Source organism: Octopus sinensis, linkage group LG2 (genome assembly GCF_006345805.1).
Source record: "Octopus sinensis linkage group LG2, ASM634580v1, whole genome shotgun sequence".
Taxonomy (NCBI): domain Eukaryota; kingdom Metazoa; phylum Mollusca; class Cephalopoda; order Octopoda; family Octopodidae; genus Octopus; species Octopus sinensis.
In genome coordinates this window covers 190,409,179-190,417,276 of record NC_042998.1, presented here as the reverse complement: position 1 = coordinate 190,417,276, position 8,098 = coordinate 190,409,179, and the positions used below count along the sequence as shown (strand labels likewise).

The following is an 8,098-nucleotide window of genomic DNA, read 5'->3' as shown; positions in this document are numbered from 1 at the left end:
ATTTCTTGAGTCTTTCCCAATAGCTTATATGCTGCATAGAGGCTATCTTCTTTGTGTAGCTTCGTTGGATTGCCTCAAGTTCTGAGGCAATTTGATATCTGCTTGGTGACCATAGCTGAGAGCAATAGTCAAAGTGGCTTAGGACAAGTGTCCTCCAGAGGACCATCATGGTCTTCTGGTCTCTCGTTCTAAAAGTTCTAAGAATCTATCCGGTCAGCCACCTACATTCCATTGCCAATTTAGCAATATATATGTACATACATATATACATAGATATACATATGTACATGCATACATCTACACATACATATATATATACACAAACACTTACACATCAGCATCGCCATTTGATATTCTTCTTTTATGCTGGCATGGTTCCTTACCATAGAAGGGATACATTACTCCCTCACATTACATAAGAGCAGGTGAGAATCAGGTTGGAGATAGAAAAAGAGAGAAAGTTGGTGATGAGAGATCAGAATGTTCCCTCAAGACACAAAAAGATGAATAGTAGAGTTGGGACAGAAGATTGGCAAAGATGGATGGAGATGTTGCAAGAATGTATGAGGAAAGTGGAGACAGAAAGCAGGACATAAATGATGAACAGTGAAAGAGTAATTGATGGTAAATATGAAGAGGTGAGTAGGGAAGAGGAAGTGATGATAGGCAGTACAGAAATGGTGAAGTACAGCAGAATAATAACATGGTAGACAGGAGAAGGATGTGAGAAAGGGAGATGTTGAGTCCAAGAACAAGTGGAGAAAGTGAGAGGTATATAATAGGAAAGATGGCTAGAAATACATGACTTGTATAGTTCTCACAAGCCATTTTTTAGCCTCTAATTTCCTCAGTGACCACATCACGGAGCAAATGACACTGTCTGAGGTTTTCTCCGGGTAAACAAATACTGAGTACAATGGTTAACTTTTAGCTAAACACTTCTGAAATACTTCTAGGTAGAAAGCACATGTAGTATTTCTTATAGCTCAAAAGCAAACCGCATTTCACCAAAACATATAATCATGAAAAATTTAGATATTACAAATAGTTATTTCTCACATTATCATAATGCCCGAAATCTGTGAGGAGCTTGGGTAATCGATTATACTTACTTACATTATACTTACCTTATCAACTCTGGAAAGATGAAAAGCTTGATGGTATTTGAACTCAGAAAATAAACGGAATTAATTAAATAATGAAATTAAACATCAGTAATTAGCAAAAACAGGACACCTCTAAGTATAGAGTTATGTCCCTTTAAATTCTCTGTTCAACACTAATTGTGGTTAAGTACGTCTTTTGTCAGCGTCACAGGATCTGTCCATCTCGTATCGGTCTTCTAAGTCACATCAGCTCCTATGCGAAACAATGTGAAGGAGGCAGAGGTGGATGAATGTTTTGGATCGACGCTGTCACTACCTTTGATATGCTGTCATAAAGCAATAAGCAAGTACCAGTTAAAAAACTGATTTTTTTCAAAGGGTCTCTATCCCTTTCTCTTCAAGTTACCAACGTTTAAAAATCTTTATTTCCAAGCACAATCGCATCACTAAAAACTAGGTCTTTTTATCTACCTGGCCATAACATCTATAAATTTTATTGTTGTTGTCAAGCCTCCGGCGGTGTTATACAGGCTGGAGGTAGATTCAATTTTCTTCTGGGGTGTGAAAAACATTGTGTATGAAAGATAAAAACTGCATCAGCCAACTGCAATAGTACTTGACAAAAATTGGTACCAATTGTAGGTAAGCTCCAAAACAGAACTAAATATTACACGATAAGACATTTTATCATGTTGTCCTCTCAGTTACTCTGTAAACCAGAAGTGATCAATATTTTGAAGACTTCTAACTATATTTTCTGATCACCGTATGATTGTGAAAGCCATAAAAATGATTCAACCGTGTTAATTATTGTATTTGGATCTCATTAAGTGCTCAACTAACTAACGAGGATATTGTTCACATGTATATATATATTTTAAAAAAAACAGAGTTTGGAAGGTTCGTGAACCCTGCTCTGGAATGTTAAATAGGTGTGTATTATATATATATAATTACTTATGCCGGTGATCAAGGGAACTAGCTAAATCCATGGGTTGTGAAAATGCGAAAATGACTGGCTACAACATTCAAAAGAAAATATAAAACATCCCAGGCCATCTTCATTCTCGACTAACGTACACCTCAGAGGACGACGTTTTGCTATGGCCCCAGTCCTTCACCCGGTCATCTGGTGGATCTTGCAAAAGTGCATTGGCAACGGACAATTCTGAATCTTCTTCGATAACCGGGAGCTCAGTGGGTATCAAGGAGAGGGGATCAGACATGGAAATATTCCCGGTCATATCACTGATTCTCAGTCCATATTAGTTGTCAGGCTGCTCCCCACAGTAGGTGTTGTGTGCTGGGGACATATGTTCAATCTTGTTGCTCACCAAGGAATATGATGGAACTTCTATCTAGGATTTCCGTTCTAACATTAGTATCGTATACAACAAGGTTCTTTTCTCGTAGAAGCTTTGTTGCATCGCTTCGCAGCATGTGTGGGGTTGCTCTGGCACCAAGGGCACCATTGCACCACCGGATGGATATTCCCCTGAGACTAAGCTTAACTTGAAATCGTAGTCATGCTACGCAAATTGTTTAGAAAAGTTGTTCTTTTAACCGATAATTCCAGCCTTGACCATCCTGTCTTTTTTTCGATAATATATCAAGAACTTCATTATCCAATGCATTCTTCAATTTTGTTTAGATAGGGTGTGGCTGAGGTGTTTTTTAATAGAAATTCAGCTGCTATTTTTTGAAGATCGGGTGACTACATAGAGACCCCTTAATGGCTTGTCAGAGTAAAACTGGTCATTAGTGATGAAAATTGTATAACTTCAGATCGTTCTTGATAAGCAGACCTCTGCTCAAAGCCATGACAATCTCATCCATCTAGGAATATCTCGAATTACACTACACGTAACGTGTCCTTCCTTGCTGAAGACGGTGGGTCTGATTTGTTTCTAGTTGGTCGTGAAACTAGGTCATCTCTTTCTTGAGAGCTTACCTCCAGGTTACCATAAATTACTATTTCTAAGAATACATCTCGAAATCGTGTATCTAAAGAAAAAAAGGACTAAAAATAATAAGAATTAGGTGAAGTAAACTGTTGGCTCTGAATAAAGCTTTATAGCAAACGTACATATTGATTTCTCGCAATGGCGCTTTCAACAAATTATCAGAGAAGTGATACAAGTTTGATCGACTCGACCCTACAACATATATATGAGGTTAATGTTATCAAATAATAAAAAAATCTGATAATTAAAATACTTACAGGTCTTCTTAGAATGTTTATATTTCTTGTTTGTTGCTTATCAGAATGTGTTACCGTTCGCAAAAACTTTTTTCTTTTATTCTTTTTTCCTTTGTGAACAGAATTAGAATCACAATTGCATTAATTGATAACAAGGCAAACTATTCAGAATAAGAACCTAACAAAGAGAACACCAAAATGTTGGTTCAATGGCCAAAAGACGACGTGACTTTTAAAAAAAAGAAAAAAGAATTTATCCCTTCTACGGATATTCTGTCTTCTTCGACAATGTCTTCCTTACCAAAAGTCAGTAAAAATTTCGCTGAAAAAAAATATATATATATAACTTTTGCTGGCCATCGAGGAACGCGAGAGGATCGAAACGCTGTCACTGAGGACGTGAGCTCACGCGCTCGGCTTTGCTCCGAAAGGCAAAAGCTGGTGCCCTCGGCGTCTCGCTGTAAATGGGAAACGCCACTGAACTTATTAAGTGGAAAGGAATGTATATAATGGCAAGAAGCCAAGAAATTACAGTGACAGGGTTGATTTTTTGAAATGGTTTAAATCAATGTTATCGATAGAATTTGAATAATAAACGTAACAAAATGTGTAATGTTTTATTTTATTAATCTCTATATATAAAACTTCTTTATATATAAAAGTAAGGTTGTGTGCTGTCTGTCTCCTACGATTTAGATTCCTAACTACTCCCACATTTTGCGGTGCAGTTTAACCAAAACCGGGTATCTTATAGTCGTGATTCATATCCAGCTCTTCTGGGTATTAGCGCGCGTCTACGATTTACCATCATTTTTTTCCATTTTAATGCATTTTTTTCGCTATTATATAAGGAAAGTAACTCTCTAAAATTGTCTACGATGAGTCAACGATTTAAAAAAAAATTTACCATCATTTTTTTCCATTTTAATGCATTTTTTTCGCTATTATATAAGGAAAGTAACTCTCTAAAAATGTCTACGATGAGTCAACGATTTAAAAAAAAATTTACCATCATTTTTTTCCATTTTAATGCATTTTTTTCGCTATTATATAAGGAAAGTAACTCTCTAAAAATGTCTACGATGAGTCAACGATTTAAAAAAAAATTTACCATCATTTTTTTTCCATTTTTAATGCATTTTTTTGCTATTTTTTGGCTATAACTCTCTAAAAATGCTTATATAGTTATTTCCCTTACAAACCCGAGCAACGCCGGGCGATACTGCAAGTCTTAAATAACTGGCTTTAGTATATATATACATGATTTGAAAAGTCATCGAAGCGAGTGGGTAACTCTCCACTTATTTTACCTCAAGAAAGCTTTGATCGACCAGACGTATGACCAAAGATATTCCAGCCATGACCATCCCGACTTCCTCCAAGCCCAGGGTGCCTACGAGCACAATGCAATGTGTTGGTCTTCTTTTTTTTTAAGATAGTGTAGGATTTTCAAAGGAATTTAGCTGTTATTTCTAGGATATCGGGCGCCCGTGGAGAGGCTCTTAGGTTTATTTTACGACTGAACTCTTTTTACTATTTACTCTTTTACTTGTTTCAGTCATTTGACTGCGGCCATGCTGGAGCACCGCCTTCAGTCGAGCAAATCGACCCCAGAACTTATTCTTTGTAAGCCTAGTACTTACCTAGTCTCTTTGGCCGAACCGCTAAGTTACGGAGATGTAAACACACCACCATCGGTTGTCAAGCGATGTTGGGGGGGACAAACACAGACTCACAAACATATATACACACGTACATATATATATACGACAGGCTTCTTTCAGTTTCTGTCTACCAAATCCACTCACAAGTCTTTGGTCGGCCCGAGGCTATAGTAGAAGACACTTGCCCAAGGTGCCACGCAGTGTGAATGAACCCGGAACCATGTGGTTGGTAAGCAAGCTACTTACCACTCAGCCACTCCTGTAGTATTAGTTATTCCAAGCCATGTCAAGCATCAATTTTACTTCTGACCTTTTCGGATAAAATAATGCCAGTCAAGTAGAGGAGTCAATTATAATTAGCTGTTTCTTCTTCTGTATCTATGTGTTATATTATAGATTATATTATTTATTATGACTAATTTATCCCAGTGATTTGAGATGTTCACCCTATAACAAGTTTGTCAATGTATATCTTAATGATTATAGATGAATCGTTAAAGCGTAGGGAAAAAAATACCTTGAGGTACTCGTTTCGCTTCGTTACGACCTCACTTGAATCCCCCACCGACATCAACTTTGCTTTTACCGTTAAAAAGAAATACAAGTTCAGTACTAGAGTTGATTCTTCTCTTTTTCCCTCTGGATTGTATCACTAATTTAATGACCTGGCCTTTTAACAATTTGTAACACAAATTCGGTCAGAGATTAGTGTTAAGGGTATAAATGATTCTGAAAATACCCAACTGTTAACACATTAATTTCACGAGTAGGAATGCAGTTTATTGATCAACTAAATGTCTTTCGTCGTGATCGAGGTATTTATATTTATGGTGCAAAATAGAAAATCGTAATTATTTGTTATTGCTATATTTTTGTTCGGGCAACGAGTCACTAGAATTATTAGAGCGTCGGGAAAATGTTTCGTGGTTATCTGTTCGAGATCTTTACAATCTGGGTTCAAATACCAGCAAAGTCAACTTTGCATTTCATCCTTTTGGGGGGTCGATAAAATAGAATATCGATCAAGTACTGAATTCGATGGCATCGACTAACACCATCTCCTAAAAAGCTGCTGGATTTTGCCCAACTAGGAAATCAGTATTTTATTTTTGTCAAGGCGGCGAGCTAGCAGAATCCGTTAGAAATGGGGGGGAAAACCTTTGCGGAATTTATTGTTTCTTTACTTTCTGAGGTCAGCTTCTCCATTCGTCATTTCGAGATCGATAAAACAATGTATTACTCAACTCCTGAAGCCGATAGATTCGACTAATAACTACGGCAAAATTACTAGTCTAGTGCCTGTATCAGAAATCCCAATTGTACACTAATGTACATTTTTATATTACCCGTGTGGTAAAACTGAATGAAAATAAATAATTTTCTTTATTAAATACTAGCAGAGACACCCGGCGTTGCACTTGATTATAACGGTATAGTTTGTGTGTGTATATATATATATATATATATATATACAATCTATATATATATATTATTCTAAGGAATTCCAACTCTGTTTTTTTATGTTTTATTTATATTTTTTATAATATTAATGTAGAATATATAGTAAAATAAAATGAAGCATTGATTGTCTTATTGAATATCAAATACTAAGGGACTGTGGCCCAGTGGTTAGGGCAGCGGACTCGCGGTCGTAGGATCGCGGTTTCGATTCCCAGACCGGGCGTTGTGAGTGTTTATTGAGCGAAAACACCTAAAGCTTCACGAGGCTCCGACGGGGATGGTGGTGATCCCTGCTGTACTCTTTCACCACAACTTTCTCTCACTCTTACTTCCTGTTTCTGTTGTACCTGTATTTCAAAGGGCCGGCCTTGTCACTCTCTGTGTCACGCTGAATATCCCTGAGAACTACGTTAAGGGTACACGTGTCTGTGGAGTGCTCAGCCACTTACACGTTAATTTCATGAGCAGGCTGTTCCGTTGATCGGATCAACCGGAACCCTCGTCGTCGTAACCGACGGAGTGCTTCCAACTAAGGGACTAGTATACTTTCTTGCATTTAAGCAGTATTCAAGGTCCCAGGTTGTGACAGAAATATATTACAGCTATGTTGAAACAGGTGATACGGGGGAGTGCAGCATTGACGACAAAACATTTGTAGAATAAATGTTATGCCTCCGTTTGTAGTATTCCAGGCCCTAACCTGTCATGGGAAATTGGGGGTGGGAAGTATGTGATTTTTGAACGAACCGAAAAGCTGTGGATATACTCTCCTTAGCGGCAGTCGGCGTTGCGTCTAACACAACCCAATGTCTGAAATGTTGATACCTCCTTCGGGTTTGTTGTCCTACATCACCCGCGAAGTAAATTCGGAGGAAGTGTGGTTGTTCATTTGTGGGTAACAGGGAACCAATGAGGTGATAGACTTGCCCTTGAACTTTGAACGTCGGCGTAAGTCCATGTTCAGCTATCTCCTTAGATGCACCAAGTGATGTCATTTGAAATACTGTTTGATATTGTTCAGAAAATCGTTTGACTGGATGGCAGTGCCTTCCAGGAGAGGTTGAGGAGGAGCTGGTAGAGCTGGCAATCTTACCTTACCACCTGAGCAGCACATGCCATTAGTTTCATTTGGAAGTTTTTAAGTTTCTTCTCCCTTCTGTATTGAGACACCATCTGACGTGCTACAGCATGCGTTTACTGATCTTGAGAAAGTGTCATCTCGTTTGACTTGAGACTCCATTTGACGTACTGCAGCATGCGTTTGCTGATCTTGAGAAAGTCTCATCTCCTTTCTCTCTTGAGACTCTCGCCTTCGGTTTTCTACAATCCTCCTTGCTTTATAGTTGTTTCTGGAAGGATTACATCTTTTCTTTAGTGGCATCTTTCAATATTGTAAACAAAAAATTATGAACATAGAAAAAATTAATCTCTATTTCTCTAAGCAGTTGTATGTATGTAGTATGTCTTTATTTTTGTATGCAATATAAATTAACCAAATAGAAGCACATGCCTGAATTGTTAATTTGTAATTGTAAATATCTTGCAACCTTGCAACTACTGCGATAGTTATTATCTATACTCTTTACTCTCTTTTACTTGTTTCAGTCATTTGACTGCGGCCATGCAACTCGACCCCGGGACTTATTCTTTTGTAAGCCCAGTACTTA

General features: G+C 37.7%; 1 protein-coding gene across 3 annotated transcripts in view; it reads right to left on the bottom strand.

Moving 5' to 3' along the window:
- Positions 1-8,098, bottom strand: part of LOC118762159 — an 82,035-nt gene that overhangs the window by 43,573 nt on the left and 30,364 nt on the right. The window contains exon 1 of one of the 3 annotated variants that reach the window (XM_036500592.1): positions 3,328-3,851. The exons of the other annotated variants lie outside the window; for them this stretch is intronic. The gene's annotated coding sequence lies outside the window, so the exon portion shown is untranslated. Of the gene's footprint in view, positions 1-3,327; positions 3,852-8,098 lie in introns of those variants that run through there. 3 annotated transcript variants of the gene reach the window in all.